At 44.1% G+C, this 24,439-nt stretch overlaps 1 protein-coding gene across 1 annotated transcript in view; it reads left to right on the forward strand.

The window, feature by feature from the left end:
- The window catches only part of WWOX (WW domain containing oxidoreductase), a 978,641-nt gene that overhangs the window by 26,364 nt on the left and 927,838 nt on the right, over positions 1-24,439 (forward strand). The gene's annotated exons all lie outside the window — the stretch shown is intronic.

The following is a 24,439-nucleotide window of genomic DNA, read 5'->3' on the forward strand; positions in this document are numbered from 1 at the left end:
CGGGGGGAGAGTCTGTTTCCTCACCTTTTTAGAAGCTTGGCCTGTGGATGCTTCCTCGACCTTCGAAGCGTGTCACTCCCCCATCACACCACCTTCTCCTCTTGTGCAGACAAGTCTCCCTCTTACGACAACAGTTTTCATCACCTGGGGTCCACCGGATCTGCCAGCGTAATCTCCCCATCTCAAGACCTTCATCACGTTTGCAGAGTCCCCCCCTACCATGTAGGGTGACATTCACAGGTCCCAGGGACTCGGATCTGGGCATCTTTGGGGGCCACTCCTCAGGACCCTCAGAAGGTGATGGGTTATCTCTAAGGACTCTTCACCTGCAGCATTGACGTCTCTGTCCCCACCCCACCTCTCCCCTACCTAACTGTTCCTTTGGGCTGGGTGATTTTTTTTTTCCTAGAAAAAGTCTGGTCCTGTGCCTCGGCGTTCTGAGTTTGGGAGCGGCCGTACGATGCCTCTTGTCCTCCATTCGGGGTTTGTCTGAAACAGGATGGTGTCTAAATGTCCGGGCCTCACTGTAGTGCCGCTGAGTGACTTCATATCATGTGACAGTGATTAAGGGAGGGGGACCATCTCACACTTGCTCATTCCCCTAGCTGGGGGCCATTTGGTCAAGAGTAGAGCCTCCCAATCAGGACGCAGGGGAAACTGGGGTCTGTAGCCTGGATCTGGCCCCCAGGTGATTTGTTTGGTCCGCGCAGAAATGACCTGTGGTGTTTTCTGTTTTGTTTTAGATTAACTGCTGACATGTTAAAATCAAGAGCATTTACTTAAAAGTAATCTTGATTTCTTTTTTTTTTAATTTTATTTATTTATTTTTGGCTGCATTGGGTCTTCGTTGCTGCGCGTGGGCTTTCTCTAGTTGCGGCGAGCCAGGGCTGCTCTTCGTTGCGGTGCGCGGGCTTCTCATTGCGGTGGCTTCTCTTGTTGCGGAGCACGGGCTCTGGGCACGCAGGCTTCGGTAGTTGTGACACACGGGCTCAGTAGTTGTGGCTCGCGGGCTCTAGAGCGCAGGCTCAGTAGTTGTGGCGCATGGGCTTAGTTGCTTTGTGGCATGTGGGATCTTCCTGGACCAGGGCTCGAACCCATGTCCCCTGCATTGGCAGGTGGATTCTTTTTTTTTTTTTTGCGGTACGCGGGCCTCTCACTGTTGTGGCCTCTCCTGTGGAGAGGCAGGAGAACAGGCTCCGGACGCGCAAGCTCAGCGGCCATGGCTCACGGGCCCAGCCGCTCCGCGGCATGTGGGATCTTCCCGGACTGGGGCACGAACCCGTGTCCTCTGCATCGGCAGCCGGACTCTCAACCCCTGCGCCACCAGGGAAGCCCAAGGCAGGCGGATTCTTAACGACTCTGCCTCCAGGGAAGCCCTAATCCTGATTTCTGACTCAAAAAAATCAGAAGAGCTAGCAACACTGGGCCCTGTTCCCAGCAAGCAGAATTGCACTGAGGCTGTTTCCCTGCCGTTAGGCAAAGCTGTTTCCTATGAGTATGTCCTGTTACCTGCCTGGTCTGTGTGGATTCCTGAGTCTAGAACCCTGGTTTAGTGTCTGGGATGAGGGCTGTGTGGAGAGACAGGGCTGGCTGGATCATAGGCACAGACACACCCTTAATTCCATCATTTGTGCAGTCAACAAACATTGAGAACTAGGTGCCAGCTCTTCAGCGTTGAAGCAGACAGGATGCCTTGCCCCTTTGGAGCTACAAACTAACCAAAATATCAGCCCCTTGATCTTTGTGCTTCTAGAGAATGCTTACATTTATTTGCTTTATGGTATAATTTTTTTTTTAACCACACATTTCCCTGTACACATGGATGCCTCTGGGCAGTTTATAATTATTTCTGTGTTTCTCTTTTTGTATTTATTTTTTAAATTAATTTTTACTGGAGTATAGTTGCTTTGCAGTGTTGTGTTAGTTTCTACTGTACAGCAAAGTGAATCAGCTATACGTATACATATATCCTCCCTTTTTGGATTTCCTTCCCATTTAGGTCACCACAGTGTATTAAGTAGAGTTCCCTGTGCTATACAGTAGGTTCTCATTAGTTGTCTACTTTATACAAAGTATCCGTAGTGTATGTATGTCAATCCCAATCTCCCAATTCATCCCAACCCCCCTTTTCCCCTTGATATCCATACATTTGTTCTCTACCTCTATGTCTCTATTCTTTTTGTATTTAAAAGTACAGGATGCTAAAGCCTTCTTGGTTAATTCTTGGGAAGACATCTGCAAACGCATCACCAAATAGGTTCTTGTAAATTAAAGACAGCGTTTGCTATCTTGACTGATGCTTTTTTTAAAATTTTTGAAGTATATTTTATTTTTTTATACAGCAGGTTCTTATTAATTATCCATTTTATACATATTAGTGTATATATGTCAATCCCAATCTCCCAATTCATCACCCCACCCCACCCCCCTGCCATTTTCCCCCCTTGGTGTCCATATGTTTATTCTCTACATCTGGGTTTCTATTTCTGCCCTGCAGACCAGTTCATCTGTACCATTTTTCTAGGTTCCACATATATGCATTAATATACGATATTTGTTTTTCTCTTTCTGACTTACTTCACTCTGTATGACAGTCTCTAGGTTCATCCACATCTCTACAAATGACCCAATTTTGTTCCTTTTTATGGCTGAGTGATAGTCCATTGTATATACGTACCACATCTTCTTTATCCATTTGTCTGTCGATGGGCACTTAGGTTGCTTCCATGACCTGGCTATTGTAAGTAGTGCCGAAATGAACATTGTGGTGCATGTGTCTTTTTGAGTTATGGCTTTCTCTGGGTATATGCCCAGTAGTGGGATTGCTGGGTCATATGGTAATTCTATTTTTAGTTTTTTAAGGAACCTCTATACTGTTCTCCATAGTGGCTGTATCAATTTACATTCCCACCAACAGTGCAAGAGGATTCCCTTTTCTCCACAGCATTTGTTGTTTGTAGATTTTTTGATGATGCCCATTCTAACTGGTGTGAGGTAATATTTCACTGTAGTTTTGATTTGCATTTCTGTAATAATTAGTGATGTTGAGCAGCTTTTCATGTGCCTCTTGGCCATCTGTATGTCTTCTTTGGAGAAATGTCTATTTAGGTCTTCTCATTTTTTGATTGGATTGTTTGTTTTTTTAATTTTGAGCTGCACGAGCTGTTTATATATTTTGGAGATTAATCCTCTGGCTGTTGATTCGTTAGCAAATATTTTCTCCCATTCTGAGGGTTGTCTTTTCATCTTGTTTGTAGTTTCCTTTGCTTTGCAAAAGCTTTTAAGTTTCATTAGGTCCCATTTGTTTATTTTTGTTTTTATTTCCATTACTCTAGGAGGTAGGTCAAAAAAGATCTTGCTGTGATTTATGTCCAAGAGTGTTCTTCCTAAGTTTTCCTTAAGAGTTTTATGGTGTCCAGTCTTACATTTAGGTCTCTAATCCATTTTGAGTTTATTTTTGTGTATGGTTTTAGGGAGTGTTCTAATTTCATTCTTTCACATGTAGCTGTCCACTTTTCCCAGCACCAGTTATTGAAGAGACTGTCTTTTCTCCATTGTATATCCTTGCCTCCTTTGTCATAGATTAGTTGACCATAGGTGCGTGGGTTTATCTCTGGGCTTTCTTTCCTGTTCCATTGATCTATATGTCTATTTTTGTTCCAGTACCATATTGTGTGGATTACTGTAGCTTTGTAGTATAGTCTGAAGTCAGGGCGTCTGATTCCTCCAGCTCCGGTTTTTTCCCTCAAGACTGCTTTGGCTATTTGGGGTCTTTTGTGTCTCCATACAAATTTTAAGATTTTTTGTTCTAGTTCTGTAAAAAATGCCATTGGTAATTTGATAGGGATTGCATTGAATCTTTAGATTGCTTTGGATAGTGTAGTCATTTTCACAATATTGATTCTTCCAATCCTAGAACGTGGTATATGTCTCCATCTGTTTGTATCATCTTTAATTTCTTTTATCTTGACTGATGCTTTTTAAGTCTTCCTGTGAGTCTCTGATTTTTCTTAAGCTTCATCTCCATGTACGCCTCTTGATGTAACTAAAACATGAAATCTGGAACTGACTCCTGAAGACTTGAGTGTGCGACCCTAAAATTTTCAAAATTCTGCAATTCAGGTGATGTTTAAATTTACATAACGGGTGATAAAAAATTTTTGCTTGGAATTTGTAAACTCAAATATTGTCCGAAAATGTGACCACTTTCCCTGCAGCCTCGACAGAATGTAAAATCCTAAGTCTAGGCAACGATTCTCTACCTCACGGTTAAATACTGTGCTTTGCAGCTGCCACACCAGTTGAGGAGCTGGAAAATGGATCGGAGCAAAGAAAAATCGTGGCAATTATAAACGGTAAAGGAAAGCAAAACCTGTGAATAAGTACAGGGTGAGCGAAAACTCCCTGTTAATTTGAACAAAGCGTGGATCTGTGGTCAGGTGCCATCGCTTACCTGTCGTTTGTATTAATCACAGTTCCATTGCTTGCCCTGTGGTAATTAGCATGCAGCTGTATTAGGATATTTTTAAAGCTTCTTCTCTGCCTTTTGATGTTTGTATTTACAGTCTAAGCCGTTATGTACTGCTCAGATAGTATGTGCTAAAAATCAGTGGTTCGTTTGAGTGGCATGCTTGCTTATTTTGTTTGGTGGACAGATTTCTTTCACAGTCGTGGCTGACTTTCCTGTAACTGGCTTCTGTGCTTCGCTCCGTGTTTTGACTTAGCCTTGGAGCTCTCAGCCTGCTGTTCCTCACGCCACTGATGGTATAGCTGAGCTCTGCTAATGCTGTTATTAATCTGGCAATATATACCAGGGAGGTTTTATAATTGCCACGATTCTTCTTTGCTCCGATCCATTTTCCAGCTCCTCAACTGGTGTGGCAGCTGCAAAGCACAGTATCTAACCGTGAGGTAGAGAATCGTTGCCTAGACTTAGGATTTTACATTCTGTCGAGGCTGCAGGGAAAGTGGTCACATTTTCGGACAGTATTTGAGTTTACAAATTCCAAGCAAAAATTTTTTTTATCACCCATTATGTAAAATTTAAACATCAGCTGAACTGCAGAATTTTGAAAATTTTAGGGTGGCACACTCAAGTCTTTAAGAGTGAGTTCTAGATTTCATGTTTTAGTTACTATAAAGCTGGTCTTGTTTGGATTGAAGAATTTAATAATGTCTGACTTTTCAAAGGATACAACTCTAATCATCGTGTGTTCTGTTTAAACTGTCCACGGAGAAGTATCATGAAAGTGAAATAGTTTCAGATGAATTCCTAAAGAAGAAATGCTGATGTCTTTAAATGAATTTTAGAGATTGAACTACTGAAGCTTCCATATTGCACATCACAGGTGGCTAATCCTGGGGACGCTAGTTTACAAAAGCGAGTGATGCACTTGGGAGGCTGAGCTGAACTGGGCAGGGAACAAAACATGACAGTTGTCACGTGTAGAAATAAGCGATTCCAAGTTTACAGTCAGTGGGATGCTTCCGTCCTCCTAACAGATTTTGTGGATCTTACACAGGTTTTAGGGAGGTCTGTGTGTTTTCTTAAATGTTCCTTGACTCCTCCCCCCTTTTTTCCTAATATTTATTTATTTGGTTGCGCTGGGTCTTAGTTGTGGCAGGCGGGCTCCTTAGTTGTGGCATGCAAACTCTTAGTTGTGGCATGCATGTGGGATCTAGTTCCCTGACCAGGGATCGAACCTGGGCCCCCTGCATTGGGAGTGTGGAGTCTTATCCAGTGCACCACCAGGGAAGTCCCTTGACTACTCCCTGTGACAGTGACTTTATATTGTATGTTGTGTGTGTGTGTGTTCACGTCGGTGGGGAGAATCAGCTCTTGTGACAAATAAGGAACAGCAAACATTGTTCATGTTGACTTAACCGTTTGCTTAAATATTAGTATTGGATCTCAGAGTCAACATGCTCTCAGGATGGCTTTGTTTTCAGTAAAGGCCGTGTTAGAAAACTATCTGCTCTTCCCGATAGCATTTCTGCAAAGCTGTCAGAAATCTGTATTTAGAAACTTACCCATATTCTTAATTCTGGGCATTGCGATAAACGATAGTGTGGACTTCGCACAGACTATTTTCCGCGCACTTAATGCTTGTGATGCCTGCGGAATTTTACCGATTCCCTGAGTCTTTGGGGAACCATTAAACCCTCTTTCCTTAGTTTCCTTAACCTTTTTTTCATTATGACAGTCACTGTGAGAGTTCGCTTTTTCTTTACTTCTGTGATTCAGAACCCAAATCTGGCTCATCTCTCCGTCCCCTGTTTAGTTTCGTATTTTACTTTAATCTTTCTGAACATCAGTATCTGTCACTATGGTATTTAAGCTCTTGGAAGAATCGGGCAGTTGCCAACTCTTTGAGAAAATAAAGCCCTCCGCCGTTGTGGTGTTCTGCTTAGGCCTAGTTAAGAACTCGTATTGTTTGGCTAAGGTTGGGATGCTTTAGGTGCTGTTTGTGATTAATAGCAGGGACTCTCTTCTTCGTCGTGAGGAGCGTAACTTTGGTTTTAGAAAGCTTGATCGTGTTTTTTTCTCCACGGTAGATGTGAGAAGAACCAGGAGAGTACGAGGACATTTATAAAATTATCACACAGTGGTCCCACTGTGCTGATGTATCCAAGAGAGAAAATCTGAAAGAAAGCATTAAACTGCAGCAAGAGGCAGTTACTGGTCTACGGTGCTATTGGCCCAGCGAGATGGAAGAGGAAAGAAGTGTGATGCACAGATAGCGGGGAGCGGTGTTGCCTGCACACTGCAACATCCCAGTGCTGGGGCGGGGGTGTGTAGACCCTGCAGTGTAGACGCAGCTGGCTCCACTGTCCTCAGTGGGTGAAGACAGGCCCTTGCTGAGAAACAAAGAGCGTAGACTCTCCCCCCTCACGTTCACCTCCTGGAGTGGAGGTGCAGCGACTCGGGAGGAGTTGTTTCCCCAGCAGAGGATTAGCAAGTTCAGGGCAGCGTTTGAAACGTGCAGCATGACTTTTAAAGTCTGGTTCAGAGCCCGTCGCTGGTCAGCTCCATTGTGGCTGACCAGATGTCGGGGAGGACTTCTTAGAGGGGAAGGCTTTTGTTTCCTTGAAAGTGAACGTCTGAAATAGTGTTCGCATTTCTTCTTAGAAGCACAAGAGAGAGAAATGCAAGAGGGAGAACTTGGATTTTCAACTAGGCAGTCACTCTGGTTTTCTTATCCCAGTAAAGGAAATTTTGTTAATTGCGTTCAGATCCTAGAGGCCAGCTCTGTCGACCCCTGTACATTTGATCATACGAGCCTCTTCCGTTCTGTGAACTGAGATTCTTTCTTCCATCCATGACAGTGATCTAAATCAGGCTTTCTTTTCTTTCTACTAAATTTTTCAATTAGCAAGAGGCTAAAAGAATAATTAGACTGAAAGTATTACTGGGGGAAAAAAATTAAACCACTTCCACTAAAACTGACCCAAAAAGATAATGGGAAGGAAAATGATATTTGTAGGCGTGTCTGGCTGATTCCCTTTGTACTTGATATGAATTCTTTTAGGAGTTGAACATAGAAGCATGTGTGCAACTTTTGAGATCTCTAGGATGGAGAATTCACCTCTCTAACTGGAATTTATTTAGCATGCAAATGTAGGTAGATGATTGTCTTATGTATGCCTGGTATTGAATGATGGGGTAGGTGTGATAACTATGTATAAAATTTAAGTCCAAGGGGTGCTTTTATGGCGGCAGGCTGGAAATGGCATTGGATTTTCTTATGGCTTTTTCATGTCCATTTTGATGAATATATTTATTACTTCTATAATGAGTAGTACACATGGTTGGTTAGCCAAGGTATTGAACTTTATCAACCTTGGCTGAAATTCACAATACGTGCCAAACTTGTAACATGTAAGAAATTACATCTGGGCTCAAAGGTTCAATAATGATTACTCTTATAATGGAATCTTTTACAAAGCATGGGATTTCATGATATGCCTCTGCTTTTTAAAGAGTAGAGTGATACAGTGAAACAAGGAATAACACAGAGCTGAAAGAAGGATCCTCTTGTGGTATAGATTCAGACTTAGAATAGGTTCCTTCGACTCTCAGGACGGGGTGAGAACACGTTCGGATCTTGTCTCCTGGGTTATGCGTACTCTGGCGTTGGCTCTTACACGGCTCTCTCTTTAGACCTCTCTCGAGCGAGCCTTAATCACGTGACTTGTGAACCTTTCGGGTCTCTAAGGCAAAACCTAATAGTGTGCTGTTATATCCCATCTGTTTATAAATTCCAAACTGATTTGAAATGTGCAGCCACACTTCTTTTTTTTTTTTTTTTTTGCGGTACGCGGGCCTCTCACTGCTGTGGCCTCTCCCCTTGCGGAGCACAGGCTCCGGACGCGCAGGCTCAGTGGCCATGGCTCAGGGGCCCAGCCGCTCTGCGGCATGTGGGATCTTCCGGACCGGGGCACGAACCCGTGTCCCCTGCAACGGCAGGCGGACTCTCAACCACTGCGCCACCAGGGAGGCCCCCACGCTCTTCTTAAATTACAGTGACTCGAGGTCCGTAGAATGTTTTACTCTACTGAGAGGAATCCAAGCTCAGATTGGTCAGGTCGCCCGTCAAGAGGTGTGGAGGTTTCAAGGCCCCAGAAAATAACACATTTTCCCCCATTTTCCAAGTTATGAACTGATTGGGAAATAGGACACAGTGTACGGCGAACAGAAGGCTAGTGCATCACCTTAACGCCTGGCCCAGCGCATGTTGGGGAGCATGGCCTCTCCGTGGGGGCCGGTGGGCTCTTGGTTCCTGAACCCCAGAATTTGACAGGGGGATGGCTTGGTGCCGGGTCCCACCAGACCACCCCTGAGGGCAGAGCCCCCACCCCCACCCGCCGCAGCAGGCACACAGCAGAGCAGAGGGGGGCGTGTGATGTCTCTACGAGGAGAGGAAGGACAGGGCCCTGTGGGCCCCGCGCTCTCTCCTAGATTTCCTAACCACACAGGCTGTCCGGCTGCCAAGGGCAGGAGTCAGGATAAGAGGATGTTAACACAAGTGGGGATCCCTTCACCCAGAAAGACGTACCTGAAATGGGAAAGCTGGTAAAAATTATTAAGTCTTGGGACAGTCAGGCTGCAACATACATGTGTATCCACTGCCTGGTTTTATTTTGCCTTGTGAGCCCTCACTCTTTCTTGGATAATTAGACATGCTTTTTTTTTTTTTTTTAAGCTTCTATACTTTTCAACTTGGTAACCCTGGGGCCTTGTTCCCTGTTCTTAACCCCTGAGTCTCAGTTTCCCCGTCCGTGAAGCAGGCACCATGACACCAGTGTCATAGCGTTGTGAGACTTCAGTGAGATGAACTGAAGGCACCCAGCGCGGTGTGTGTCACCTTGTCTTGTTCACCATGAGTTTCCTTATCTTTCATTTTGTTTCTGGGACTAAGGTTTAAACTTAGCTTCTTAACTTTTTATCATGGGCACTCTTGTATGGACGGCAACACAGAGGGAATTATGTTTTTGCTTAAGAGGTAAAAAGGAGCTGGTGTCAGATGCACCCTTGTATGAAATAGGGAAGGAAAATCAACTGCATTTTAAGTTCACGGACCAACCTGTTGAGGGACGCCTTCACTTGTCACCGTCTCTGTCCTACTTTGGGAGTTCGATAAATATTGGCCTGTTTTGTTCGACTGCCCTTTGGCAGTGGACGCAACTGTCAGCGCACAGCAGAAGGGATTTCTGCGAAGCCGTGGCTTTCTACGCCCCACTTGGACAGTGTCCACGCTTAACACGATAGACAGAATAAAGCAGGCCTGTCTTTTTCCACATCCACTTAGTTCAAGCCTCAGCCTTTCCCACAGCGCGTGAGCATCGCGAACCACAGACACAAGACAGTGTGAAAAGCGCAGACCAGGGAGAGGGCGCCTCTCTCCAGGGAAATGCGAATTCTTTGGAACAGATCAGCTTTCCCAGTGGCCAGAAGGATGACAGTTGTCCGGAAAGGGGTTGTCGGCTGACCGTATGAATGGTTTGCCCCTCTGTCTCTGGGGGAGCTGATGGTAGCCCTCGCTGTAGAATTGCAGAGTATCTCACAGCCACGCCGCCCCTCTGATACTATAGCGGGAGCCACCCCACGTTTGCTGACGGCACAGCCCGCCTTTCAGTTATTGTATCTTCGATGAAATATTTCTCTTTAATTCTATTAAATTTACTTCTCGTATTAAGAACCATGGTATAGTACTTGCCAGCGGACGTTCACAGCATGCACCTAATTTGTTTTATTTTTTATAATGCTTAATCAGAACTCAGTTGAGCAGTTAGGAAGTGTGTTGTAGGGTCAGCTCAAAATAAGAATGGGAACACGGAAGGGGAGAGGAAGGTCAGCCTGAGCCCAGCCCTTTACCCTTCAGGGGCTCAAGTGTCAATTCCTTCTGGGTGCTGGTCTTCTAACCTTGGGAACAGGAGAAGAGAAGAAGGCGAAAAAAAAAAAGAGCAAACATCTCTGGGTTTAACTGAACTTTTCCAAGAAAGAAAGATAGAAGGATCCTTATCCCTTCATTATTTAAAAAAAATGGTTGAATTTTTTTCCAGTATGATAATAAAACCCATTTGGGGGCAGCCACTCTGAGTAGTTACGGGGCGTCCGTCTGCCGTCAGTAGCGATCCCCCAACTGCCGTAGACTGCCGGTAATCATTACGCAGACCATGTGCTCATGCAGCGGGGCAGCAGGAGTGAAGTGTTTAGCGCGCCTCCACCCATGTAAGAGGGGAGCATGTATTGAAGACGGGCCTTCTCAGCTGCAGTTGTCATTTGGCATCTCTGTTACCTACAGCTGCTCAAAGAAGTTTCTACGAGGCAACATTGCTTGCAGCCCTTAACATCTGCACCAATAAAGCGTCTGATGCAGACAACCTGTTTACACCTTTGGTTGGCTGAGGCTTTCATGGTGTTTTTGGTCAAGAAAGGTAAACAGCGCCAGTGATCAGAGCACATCTAGAATACTGTGGTCATTTCTGGACGGAGCACAGACAAGCAAAGTCATCGAATCCCATCCTAGGAGCATCTGTTAGTTAACTGGTGGAAGAAGGGGTTGACGTACATTAATTCTTGTGGTAGTTGTGCTGGAGAGAGATGAACCTGGCTTACTTGGAGGCAGAGGTGGGACCAATGGCCCGAGTCCTATAGGGAAGCAGGGTTCAGCCGATTAGAATGGGGTGGGAAAACTTGTATATGATTCAAGTTTTATAAAAACTAAACTGGTAAGTTTGTGTTGTATATTGAAAATGTTTTAAGAGTTTTTCGTCTTAGCTTGGTCCCCCTCCCCCCCAGACCTGAGACAGAGGCTTACTTGTAGTTACTTTGGGGTGTGACCTCGGAGGGCATGAGTGAGGGGTGGAGGCTAAGCAGGGCAGGGGCATGTTATGAGTTGGGCGGTGCTGTGGGCCGCTGGCGCTCAGTCCAGGGACTTGCTGAGGAGGCTTATGGAGTGCATCTCAGAGCTGCTGGCCTGTGCAGTGAAAGGGGAGTTGCATTCAGCCATCGCCTCCCACCCCATCAGATCGGGGTAGCCCCATAGGTATTAAATGCCCTGGGATTTTTGGTTTCACATGTGTGGGTCCCGAGCAGGTTTCTGTGGGTGTGCCATGCTACACGACAGGAATGGGGTGGGGTGCACACTGCAGCCCCAAGTGAGGCTGTCCAGTTGCATTTGTGTGAAATCTCTTGACAGCTGCACAGAGACGGTGGCCGCAGCAGCAGCTGGGGTGAGATGGGACCGGGAGAGTGAACGTAGGTATGAGAGGTACCCAGGACAGTCCACCCCGGAACCATCACATGGCATTCTCCTTGTGTGTCTTCACATCATCTTCCCTCTGTGTGTGACTGTCTCTCTGTCCAAATGTCTTTTTTTTTTTTTTTTTGGCTGTGCTGCGCGGCATGCGGGATCTTAGTTCCCCGACTAAGGGTCGAACCTGTGTCCCCTGCAGTGGATGCGTGGGGTCTTAATCACTGGGCTGCCAGGGAAGTCCCCAAATGTCTCCTTTTTATAGGGACACAGGTCAGATTAGATTAGAGCCCACACTAATGATCTAATTTTGACTTGATCACGTCTATCAACACCCAGTTTTCAAATAAAGTCAGCTTCCGAGGTTCTGGGGTTAGGACTTGGACATACTTTTTTTTTTTAGTTCTTACAGTTCAAGCCATAAAAAACATGCTTTTGGGCTTCCCTGGTGGCACAGTGGTTGAGAATCTGCCTGCTAATGTAGGGGACACGAGTTCGAGCCCTGGTCTGGGAGGATCCCACATGCCGCGGAGCAACTAGGCCCGTGAGCCACAACTACTGAGCCTGTGCGTCTGGAGGCTGTGCTCCGCAACAAGAGAGGCCACGATAGTGAGAGGCCCGTGCACCGCGATGAAGTGGCCCCCGCTTGCCACAACTAGAGAAAGCCCTCGTACAGAAACGAAGACCCAACACAGCAAAAATAAATTAATAAATTAATAAACTCCTACCCCCAATATCTGCCAAAAAAAAAAGAAAAGAACCATGCTGTTAAAGAAAACAGCAGTCAGTCATTCACAAGCCATGCTTGCAACAGACACTTACTGAGCGCCTACTGTGTACTCACACCGTTCTGGGACCCGGGATACAGCAGTAAATAAAACATTCCCACCCCTGTGGAATGTACTCTCTTATGGCGATTGATTTTCAGAAGTAGTTGTTCTCTTGTCTTCATCACCCATTAGGAACCAAGCAGGGAATTGCCTGCTTTCCAGAAACAGAGCAGGCTGCCTTGAGCAAGTGAGTTCCCCGTCACAAAGGTGTTGACGCGCAGGCTGGGTGGCTGCTTACTGAGGATGCGGCAGAGGTGACTTAAGTGCCGGGCAGGGCTTTGGATTTGTAATGGTTAAGTTCCCCTTCTGACGCCAAGGTGGTCGGATTGCGTGGATGGACTTGTTCTGAGACTCCATCTGTTTTGTCAAGTACCATACTTGGCTTCTTTCTGTATAGCTTTCAGGGGGAACAAACAGTGTTTTCACAGCTTTCTCATTAAAAAAAAAAAAAATTCCAGGCTTTTGGATTTTAACCTTCTTTTTGCACCCTTTACTCCTTTGAGAATATCATGGGACCTCTGGCTTCTTTCCACAGGGGGCAAATCAGTGCATTTGTAGCCTGGCATTTCTGTACAAGTTTGGGTGGGAGGGAAGGATAGCCCATGGATCCTGAATTAAGAAATCCTGATAGTTTTCAGGAATTACAATCATTAATAGCAGTTAAATACATATACTTGCTTTAGAGAGTGCTTTTGTTCCTAAAAAATCATGGAATTGAATAGAATTAGAAATAACAATATGCCTAGAGAGGTTTAAGTTTTTATTGTCATGGTTGCTTTTCTGATAGAAATTTATCAGCATGTAATTAATGAAGTATTATTGATTTCAGAATTACCCTTTGCTAAACAATGGAAATTTCCTAAATACCTGGCAGGTAATGAAAAAAGTTCAGTTACTGACAGCCTGTCATAGTTGAATCTAAAACCTAGGGGCAAAATACATATATTCTATGTAGTTTCCATTTCTAGAGCCTGGATTTCTAATTTCTTCCCTATAGAATTTTAAATTTTTCTTTTTTTTTTTTGAAAGATTGGTCGCCCCCCCAATTATTGATTTCCTTCTTTTTATAATCTCTTCATAGTTTTGATTTTCATATGGAAGGTAATTATTAAAATTCGTCTTTTGGTGGTCAGTAAATGTAATTGATTTAAGAAAACTGGAAAGATTTGGTATCTTTCCAGTTTGGAAGGTCCATGAGGAATGTTTATGGAATTGAATTCGGGCTTTGCCACACTTCCAACAGCTTTTAAAACTGTAATAGTTACTGCCTCTGTGGAAATACAAATTACTCAAATATTACGTGATGAAAAACGAATGTTAGTTTACTTAGAACAAAACCGTGTAGCAGTGTGTTATAGCCACAGGAACTCCTCAGCTAAATGTTAAGTAAATGCAGTGAAAACATTTGTAAAAACATCATGCTACAAAAGAACTAGTAGTGCCAGATACCCCGCAGTAGCTGGATGCTCAAAGACACGTGGGTTGTGAGTTTCATCACTGTATTCATGGTATCTTCGTGATCTTTCACCTTGGCTGTGATTAATTACCTGGCACACCAGAAAAACATTGTTTTGCTTAAGCATTGGTTGTGTGTAGGATGTTGCTTGACATCACGATTATGGGTGAATCACTTGAAATAAATCCTTTTCCTCGATAGACAACGTTGTGCTCCTTTCCACAGAAAGATGAAGTTAGTACCATTACCTGTAATGGAGGTTTGCATTTTTCTAATTTCTTATTTAGGCTGATCTGAGCAAAGATGTTCAAATTTCCATTTATTTAAACAAGATGGAGTTCTTGCTATGCTGAAGGAATATTTTTAGCTTAGTAATTTACTTAGAAACTGCCTCATTCAATATTTGATGTTAAATTTGAACTAAAACACAGAGCATCATAAGACATGGGTTCTTACATTAACATTTTGTTGGATTGGAAACAGAATCAACACATTAGTCATCTTAAGTCATTTAGGTTGGCTTTCTCCAGAATTCTGGAATCCAAAAACAACATATTTGTCAATTTTACACACAAAGGGAGAGGCAGGATATAGTTTATAGTTAAACATCCAGCTTTGCAATGAAAAGCTGATGCAGTTACAGTAAGTTGAATGAAATTCAGGGTGAAACAAACAGTGTAATAAGATTTTGATGCAAACTGAATACTTTAAAAATTTGTTTTATATTTGTTTAAATGAGATTCACTTTATAGAGACTTTTATAGAATCTCGTAAACTGTCTAAAATTAAGTTTTCTTTGGTTGTTATCCACAGGAGTTCTGAACTTGGCTGTTGTAATTATTAACATTTTCTTTCGTAGAAAATCTACAGGTCAAGGTCACCTTCTTGTCCTCCCATGCTTTGTTCTTGTTTGGCTTCAGGTCAGTTTAGAATTGAATGTTAAAAGTGCATTGTCTATTCCAGGGGTCAGCACACTGTGGTGCATGGGTCAAATCCAGCCCTTCCCTATTTTTGTAAATAAAGTTTTATTGTGACACAGAGATATTCACTCATTGACTTACTGTCTGTGGTTGCTTTCATGTTTAAAACAGCAGTGACAGAGACCATAGGGCTTGCAATGATGAAAATATTTACTATCTGGGCCTTTATAGAAAATGTTTGCCAACTCCTGGTTTATTTTTTTTAACATGTGTTTCTCATATAGGGATTCCTCTGATAAAATTTCAGAGTTGTTGAAATAAAGAATTGGTATGCTCTTTTTCATATGATAGAGAGGGCACTATAAAGTATTCTATTTCCTTTCTTTACCAACGTTGCCAGGAAGCTCAGAACTAACATTTAAATGCTCAAGTGAGAAACTAGTTTACTTCAGATTCCTGGTAGATCAGATTTTTATTTTTTCCTTCTTAACATGGGTACACATTTCCCCCTTTTTAAAAAAATCAACTTTTTTGAAGTATAAGTTACATATAATAAAACACACACATTTTAATTGTACACATGAATGACTTTTGACAAATGTGTATACCTGGGGAAACCACCACCCCAACCAAGATACAGAACATTTACTTCTCCTCGGCAGTTTTCCTCCTGCCTCTTTGCCCCAGGTAATTTGTCAGTCTCCTTCCCCACCCTGATCCCAGGCATCTACTGATTTACACCTTATTCTTAATTTCTTTGTTGCATGTGGGTGTTTATTATGCAGTGCTTTAAATACTTCTTGGGAGGAGTTGGGGCAGTGATCAGCAGTTGAATAGCTCAGCTGCCTGAGTAGCTAAGGTTCCTTGATTCTGTTGAGTGTCCTGTACAGATTTTTAGATTTCCATAGGAGAATGTGAGATGTGTGGAGAGCCTTTTAGCAAGTGTTGTGTTAATAGGAAGCCTAACGTATTGAAAACTTGCTGCTTGCCAAGGATTCTGCATAGTTATTTTATTTGATGTTCCTTACAGCCCTGTCAGAATACATCTTAATATCCCCCTTTATGGTTGAAGAAAGTGAGGTTCGTAGAAGTTAAGTGTATTAGTTTCCTAGGGCTGCTATAACAAACACTGTAGACTGGTGGCTTAAACAGCAGAAGTTTTTTGTTTCACATTTCTGGAGACCAGAAGTCTGAGGTCAAGGTGTTTGCAGGGTTGATTCCTTCTGAGGGGTGTGAGGGAGGGGTCTGGTCTGGGCCTCCCTCCTTGGCTTGTAGATGGGCATCTTCAAGTTCATGTGGCATTCTCTCGGTATGTATGCTCTGTCCAAATTTCCCCTTTTTATAAGTACACCAGTAATACAATATTAGGACTCACCCCAGTGACATCACTTTAACTTGATTACTTCCACAAAGACCCTACCTCCAAACAAGGTCACCTTCTGATTCTTAGGACTTCATCCTAAGAATTTTGAGGCAGGAGACATGGTTCAACCCAGAACACCCAGCATCCTTTTCAAGGCTCAGAGGTTCCTAGGAAGTGGCAGAGGCAGGATTTTAACTCAAGTCTGACGCTGAAGAGTAGCCCTTGCAGGATGGTGCTAGGAAGGGGGTGGGGGGGGCAGTTCTCAGAAAATGACAGCGTCGCCATGGGGGAAGCTGTAAGGGGTTCTAGAGGCATCATGTCCTAGAGGCCAGTCTTTACTCTTCCAGTGAACTGTTTGGCCTTGCCTTTTCTGAGCCTCAGTTTCCTTATCTGTATAATAGGGATAACAGGATCAAATACCATGCTGCTGAGGGCAAAGTGGGACTGATGTAAAAGTGGTGTGTACGTGTGAAGTGCTAGACAGCGTGTGTGTTGGAGAAGGTCAGTCCTGGGCATTAACAAGGCCAGAGGATTTTCACCTTGAACAAGTACCGCAGTCCCCCGAAGGCTTATTAGAACACAGAATGCTGGCCACAGCTCCCAGAATCTCTGATCCAGCAGGTCTGGGGTTGGGGCTGGAGAATTTGCATTTCTGACAGTTCTCAGGTGATACTACTGCTGCTGGGCCAAGTACCACTCTTTGAGTAGCAAGGAACTAGATCTCCCTCTCATTTTTTTTTTTCTTCTTCAGTTCTCTTAAGAGAAACTCCAAGGAGAAGTTAGATTTCTGATAGGAGTCTCATTTCCTCCCCCTCAGTTACTTGCCTCATGTAGGAATGACATAAACACTTACATCTTACTTCCTGGTGGTTGAGGCCAGGAAGCTGAGGGAACATCGCCTTTTCTCCTTTTAGATCTAGTTGATCAGGTCAAAAGCAGCAGTGTTTTATTCTGTTTGATTGTTACAGCAAACTACCACAGACGGGGCAGCTCCAACAACAGAAATTTGCTTCTCACAGTTGTGGAGGCCGGATGTCCAAGATCAGGGTTTGAGCAGGGTTGGTTTCTCCTGCAGCTTCTCTCTTTGCCCTGTTGATACCTCCTCCTTGCTGTGTCCTCATGTGGTCTTTTCTCTGTGTGCACCCGTCCCTGGTGTCTCTCTTCTTATAAGGGCACAAGTCCTATTGGATCAGGGCCCCACCCTTATGACCTCATTTAACCTTCATCACCTCATTTAGGCCCTGACTCCTAATACAATCACATCAGGGGTTAGGGCTCCACATATGAATTTTTTTCTTTCTTTTTTTTTTTCTTTTGCGTTACGCAGGCCTCTCACTGTTGTGGCCTCACCCGTTGCGGAGCACAGGCTCTGGACGTGCAGGCTCAGCGGCCATGGCTCACGGGCCCAGCTGCTCCGTGGCATGTGGGATCTTCCCAGATTGGGGCACGAACCCATGTCCCCTGCATCGGCAGGCCGACTCTCAACCACTGCGCCACCAGGGAAGCCCTCCACATATGAATTTTAAGGGGACACAGTTCGGTTCATAACAACCAGTATGGCTCCTGATCTGTTTTTCCTCCAAGAAATTCTTTGATTGCGTGTTTACTTCTTATTCTCTATCTGTCACAAAGCACTGAAGAAAATCTAGTCCACCTTGCCTTCTAGAGCCTCTAAAATGTTATATGCTTGAGGGGCAGGCTGCATGCTTGAGCCAAATAAATAATTGAGCTGAGCGTGCTTCCTCAAGCTCTCTGATCTGGGAGGAAAATCTCCACTGGAGTCTTTTGCGGCTTCTGCCCAGCGGCATGGGCTGCCACTGCTGGGAGGTGGGAAGCCTCCAGGCGTGCAGGTTAAACAGAAGTTCTGTGCAGGCCTGAGTCCTCCGTTAGGGCTCGGATGCCTTCACTGACTCTGACAGTGCTCTCTCCTCTTCGAATTGAAGTTAAGCCTCATCCCTAGCCGTGTATGTTAACCTGTGTGGGGACTCTGACTGTGACCCTCTTGGCCCAGAGGCAGCAGCAGCTGCACGAGGGGAGCCAGATGCAAACCTATAGCTGACGGAGGCCCCAGGAACCAGGCAAAATCAGCCCCAGCTGGAAGGCACTGTGTGCACCTCTGCCATTCATGTCAGGCAGGTGCACGGTCACGGTCATGGTTAGATCGCATGTTTCCCGAGAGGTATACATTTCACAGATGGTATGTTTCGCCAGTCCTTCATCATGGTATTCCAAAACAGAATGTTATCAACCTGAAAACAGACAGCTCTTTCCCTTCTCCCCCTTCCAGCGAGTCTGACTTCGTTTAGGCAGCTCTTCTTAGACAGCTTAAAAAACGATGGAGAATTTCTTTTACAAATTATATGGCCCCTGGGGACCCAGGCACTGTAATCACTGGGTGTGTTATACCAGAAAGGTAAGCATCAAACATAATGATTCCTTGTGTTTCGTTCTGGGCACCTTGGCTTGTGAAAGGAAATGAAGAGTTTTGTTTACTTCCTCTTCTGGAAAGCTAGTGTTGCTGGTACCTTCTTCCCAGGATTATTGTGGACTGTCTATTGCAAGAGAACTCACCCAAAACAAGCTTACTTTTTTTTTTTTTTTCCTATTATCGAGTTGAATTGAAATGATTTCAGCATTCGTATTTTTTAAAAAAAACAAAACAATGACAGAAAGACACACACACAGCTAAGCCAACAGTTAGATTTTACAGAACTTAAAAAAAGTGATTATATAAAAGATGTCCTGGGAGAGCGTGGTCTGGCAATATAGCTTATCGGGGATACTTTTTTTCTTAATGACGACAAGGTAAGAGTTACCCTTCAATTAGGTGTTTTTTGCATTAAAATCAGTTTGCTTTAAAGTGCTGTATGTTTTGTCTCCTTGGTGTATCGTTCATTTTTGTAGTTAGCACTTCTTAATCAGTAAATGGTTACTTCTCAGTAAATGTCTGCTTACAGATTTTCTTTCCACATAAGGGGATGTTGTAGGGGTCACTGATTTTAGAACAGGTCATGGTGGACCCGGAGAGCACAAAGTTAATAGAACTTTCTCCCTGTGCATCTAGCTTTCATGCCTGAATTTAAGTCAGGCTTCTGAGAAGTTGCATCGTACAAAGTAAAAGTCAATTTGGACCCTTTAAAAGTGAGCCTCAGAAAAGTGCTGAATTTTCCCAGCATGGTGTTCTGAGCACCTCCATATGACTTTGGGAGCATAAAGACTTTAATCTTTTCAAGTGGCAAAGTCCTACACCACTTTTTTAAAAAAGGTGAGAGCCAAGGTCGATCAGAAATTAAAAAAAAAAAAAAGGGCCTGAATCAGAAAAGTAGTTAATATCGCCACATTGAAGGTGTAGGCTGGAGCAGACTTTTCGTTTCTGGAAGCTCTCAGTGGACTAGAGGAGTATTTTTTTTTTTTTTTAAACAGTTCCATCCTGACCACTTCTTAATTGACGGGATGGAAAATATGTTGGTAGACAGGCGATCGTGGCCGCTTTGGTCGTTAAGAAGGTAAAAGAAAGGGATCTCTCTTTGGACAAGTGCGGGTGCAGAACCTACGTGGCTGCCCTGTTTGCTCTAAATCATAAAGAACCTTGTCTTGAGCAGAGAGAGGACAGAGCAACAGCGGCTGCCGTTGTGAAAGGAAATCCTGGCCCAGCTGTGAAAACAGTGAACCACTCGGTAATATAATACAAGTGTGCTTGTGAAGTCAGAGCTGGGTTCTCTTCTTCTCTTGAAGTGGCTATAAATTCATCCATCAAAGTAAAAAAAGGCCAAACTTCAAGGTAAATCTTTCCACTCCTAACCACGTAGAAACACTTTGGTTCTCTTAGTAGATACGGCTGTGAGTGCGAATTAGAAAAGGTGACATCATAGGGGTGTGTGTGTGTGTGTGTGTGTGTGTGTGTGTGTGTGTGTGTTTGGTGTGTGATTTGTTAGTTACAGAAAAAGGCTTAGTAGATACGGCTGTGAGTGCGAATTAGAAAAGGTGACATCATAGGGGTGTGTGTGTGTGTGTGTGTGTGTGTGTGTGTGTGTGTGTGTTTGGTGTGTGATTTGTTAGTTACAGAAAAAGGCTTGCCTTCCAAAGAACGTAAACTTGAACAGAATAGCGTATGCTGGGTTTGGAATTATAGAGCCACTGTATTCTTTCCTTTGTTAATGACAGTGAGTGAAAGAAGCTTTATCTTGTTGAGACCTTTTAATACGTAGTGGTCTCTCTGTCCAATAAACTAGATTAAAAAATTTTTATTTTACTGCGAAGCCTTTGTTTTTGCTTCTTCTGTTTCATCCTGTTTTTTTCTTGCTAAGGACCTGGGCCAAATTTCTAAAAGTGCCGTGCACTTTGTTAAAATATCCAACGTGGCATGACTTTCTTCTTATAGGGGGTGGTCTTTATCTTTGATTTTAATAAGGATAGTCCTTTTAAGTTTGGCACTGAAGCCTTTTAGAAATTGAAGAGAAAATTTGAGCATAACTTAGAACGGCCATGGTGTTAAGATTGTCCCTTGTAAAACAACTCATTGGTTGAAAGCATAGAGGCAGGGTTAAATTAAGTCCATACTTTTAAGTTATTGACCTTGGAGAACGTGGAGAGAAAGTTTATTTCTGTGGATTAGTTTTCCCGTCTCATAGGCCTGACACAGAGAAGCGTTTGTGAAAGCGAAGGATGGTGTTAATTCTGAGCTCTGTGATGAAATATTAAATAAGAGAGAAGATAATTTGATAATGCCTCACGGTTTGGGGACAGATTCCATAAAGTAAGTACTTTTATGTAACAGAGTAGCTGACGAGGCCTCAATTCTTTGCCTCGACATGGTAACACAGAAAAGAAATAAGCATTGGTAGACTGTTGACATTGAGGCCCGCGGCATTTGGACCATTTCTCTCTTTCAGAAGGACAGTTGCTTAGTTTAGCTTACGTTATGTGAATGCTACAATGTGAACATACCTCATAACAGCCACAAAGCACATGTATCAAATTCTCTAAGTCATATTTAACAGATAGAGTTAGTAGACAGTTGGGTGGGGTGAGCCGTGTTCAGATTGGTTTCTCCTGCCCTCAAGGAGCTCCTAGTGTGTGCCTGGAACTCACATGGTGAGTGTGGTGGTTTGAGGGCCCCCCTGCCTTGAGCTCAGCCTACACCACTTGGGGATCCTTCTCCATTTTTGCCCTCTGATCTCAGTGAGTCCCGTTAACCCCTGGGATTGTCGGTTTTCTCATCTGTGAGATGAGGACAGGGGCACTTCGTAGGGTTTTTGTGAAGTGTGCCTTCGATTAGATAATGTATCTCAGAAAGCACCTGGCCACAGTGCTCAGCATGTAGTAACACCCCCCCGGGTGGTCCTCACCTTTCTACAGTCTTCTCTGAAAATAGAGCGTTTGGAATGAGAACGGGTTTTCCTTTTTGCCTTTCTCCCTTGCCTTGATTTCTCTGTATTAAAGTTTATAAAGGCTTAGAAATGATCCACTAGATACCATTCAGTTTTTAATTTTGAGTTTCTTACCCTAACAGGCATGCACGCACCATGCTAAAAATGGAAACAGGATAGATGTTATCAGATGGAAAATAAGGCTTCCTTGCCCCTGACCAATAATAGCTCTTTTGCTGAAATTATCAATGTTAACGCATCTTTAAGCATGTACGTCCCCTCTTTTTGTTTCACCCGTGGGATCATACTTGCTGACTAATCTGTACTTTGATTTCTTTTTTTCTTAATGGCAGAACACGGCCGTGTTTTCTTGTATCCATCTCGTTTCACCTCGTTCTTTTCTGTGCGTGCCATCAGTTTATTTCACCTAATTGATGGGCGTTTAGGTTGGTTCCAGGTTGTTGGCTGTTACGAACAATGCTGATTGAATATCCCTCTCACATTGTTTGCTCATGTGGGCAAGTATATTTATAGGCTGCATTTCTGGTTATGGAATAATTGGGTGAAAGGGCATGTCCACGAACACTTGGATAGAGTCCAGTTGCCCCCAAAGTTGTTGAGCCATTTTATATTCCACTCCGCAGCCCCTCCCCTGTTAATCTGTGAGGTTGCCTGTTGCCCCCACACCCTTACTGACACGGATACTGCTGGATTTAGTTGCCCTTACAGAATCTGTCTTCTCTGGGTTGCCTAGCACCGTGTTAATTGTAGTCTTTGGGTACTTTTCTCACTGTGATTGCTAACACACTGAAATCTGGACTGTTACTGGCAGGTCAGGTGAGAACCTAATTCAGCCAGCTCAGTGGCAGCACTGGTGGGCAGCCTGGGGTCAGTCTTGCCTCTTGAGAGATCCCGGGCAGTCAGTTGGAATTTATAATATAGCTTTACAAAACATGGTGTCTGCATTATACTGCCCAGAGCACGTAAACGCAGCCTGTCGATGTTTCAAAAAGGTACTGCAAGTGAGCCGGTCGTTTCCTGATTCTCTCTTCTCATCGCTTGAATTGGCATCCTTCTTTGGTAAACAGTTATATTTAGGATCTTATTTCTGTTACTGGCTGTGGAGGAGCCTCTGTGTGGTACTTGTACGTAGCTGTATAGAACGCCTACATGTAAAAGCAGGGCTGGCTGTGACTTGACTTCTTCTGGAGAGGTCTGTGTAGTTCTGTAATTTCTTACGAGTTGGAAGCTGCGATTAGTGTTCACTGAGCACAATCTCTAAGTCTTTGGATTATCCGGTCGCTGCCTTTGCGGTCTTGATCTTAGAGTTGTAGTGACTGCATCTCCTTGAATTTCCTGGGAAATGCCCTTGGAGCGTCAGATTTCAGTATCGTGGTCAATGTCGTGTCACCGGAACTTGGTTTACATTAATCGGATCAGTTAGGAAAGTAAGGTCCTTGTGTTGATACTCATAGGAGAATGAGGGTGAAACTCGCATCCTTAAAGCTAGTGGTTTATAACACAAACATTGTCCCCAAATTTGAATTGTCCCAAGATCTAACTCAGGATGAAAGACATTAGGCTCATCTTCTTGCTCTATACGTGTCAGTCGATCTCCAGGGAGGGAGACGCCTTGTGCTGGAAGATTCTGCAACTTGTTGATTGGTTCTGCAGGTTGCTTTAGTGGTATGTTCTAGGGGTGGGAGGTGGGGGGTTGATGGTGCAGAGGGGAGAAATCACCATCTCTGTGGCCTTTTTATTTTTTTAAATCTACTTATTTATTTACTTTTGCTTGCGTTGGGTCTTCGTTGCTGCACGCAGGCTTTCTCTAGTTGTGGCGAGCGAGGGCTACTCTTTGTTGCAGTGCGTGGGCTTCTCATTGCGGTGGCTTCTCCTGTTGTGGAGCATGGGCTTTATGTGCTCGGGCTTCAGTAGTTGTGGCACATGGGCTCAGTAGTTGTGGTGCACGGGCTTTGTTGCTCCACGGCATGTGGGATATTCCCGGACCAGGGCTCGAACCTGTGTCCCCTGCATTGACAGGTGGACTCCTAAGCACTGCGCCACCAGGGAAGCCCATGTGGCCTTTTAATTGGGTACAGTTACAAGTAACATTTGTCTCCAGCGCTTCACAATTATAAGTTAATAATAGCAACGCATTAGAAATTACTGTGTTGTAAGCCCCAGCTCCTTTGGGCATCTTAATAAAATTGATAATTAAAACCATAATTTACAGTAAATGGGGACACTGCCCAAGTAAATCCACAATTTGGGGAAAATTAAAAAACTAAAACCAGAAGGAACCTTCCAAGCACTGGAGAGAGAAATGGCCTCGTTCTTAGCTCCGACTTCAGCGGGAACTTTGTTGGTATCTTTGGGGCCTGGCTTCCCACCTTGATGTTCTGTGTGCCTGGGAATTCTGTGACTCCGTCCCCATCTATCCGACCTGCCTGTGAGTCTCACTGGGTGTGGCCACTGTTCTATCCCCTTCCATCACCAGACCCAAACCCACCACCCCTCCTCGGATTCCCTGTCTGGGTAAACCAATTGCCAACCTCACCCGTGGCGCGGATGGCATCCCTGGAGACCTTGGATACTGCCTCAGACTTAGATTCAGGCTTTCTGCTTCCCAGTGGTTTTCTAATTTTCCCCTGAGCTGTTCAGCATAAGAAAGTATCTCACCCCTGCTGGCTGATTACAAGGCTTCCGTATCTTCAGGCAGTCGATCTTCTGCATGACCACCAGAGG

This window comes from Globicephala melas, chromosome 19 (genome assembly GCF_963455315.2).
Source record: "Globicephala melas chromosome 19, mGloMel1.2, whole genome shotgun sequence".
Lineage (NCBI taxonomy): Eukaryota > Metazoa > Chordata > Mammalia > Artiodactyla > Delphinidae > Globicephala > Globicephala melas.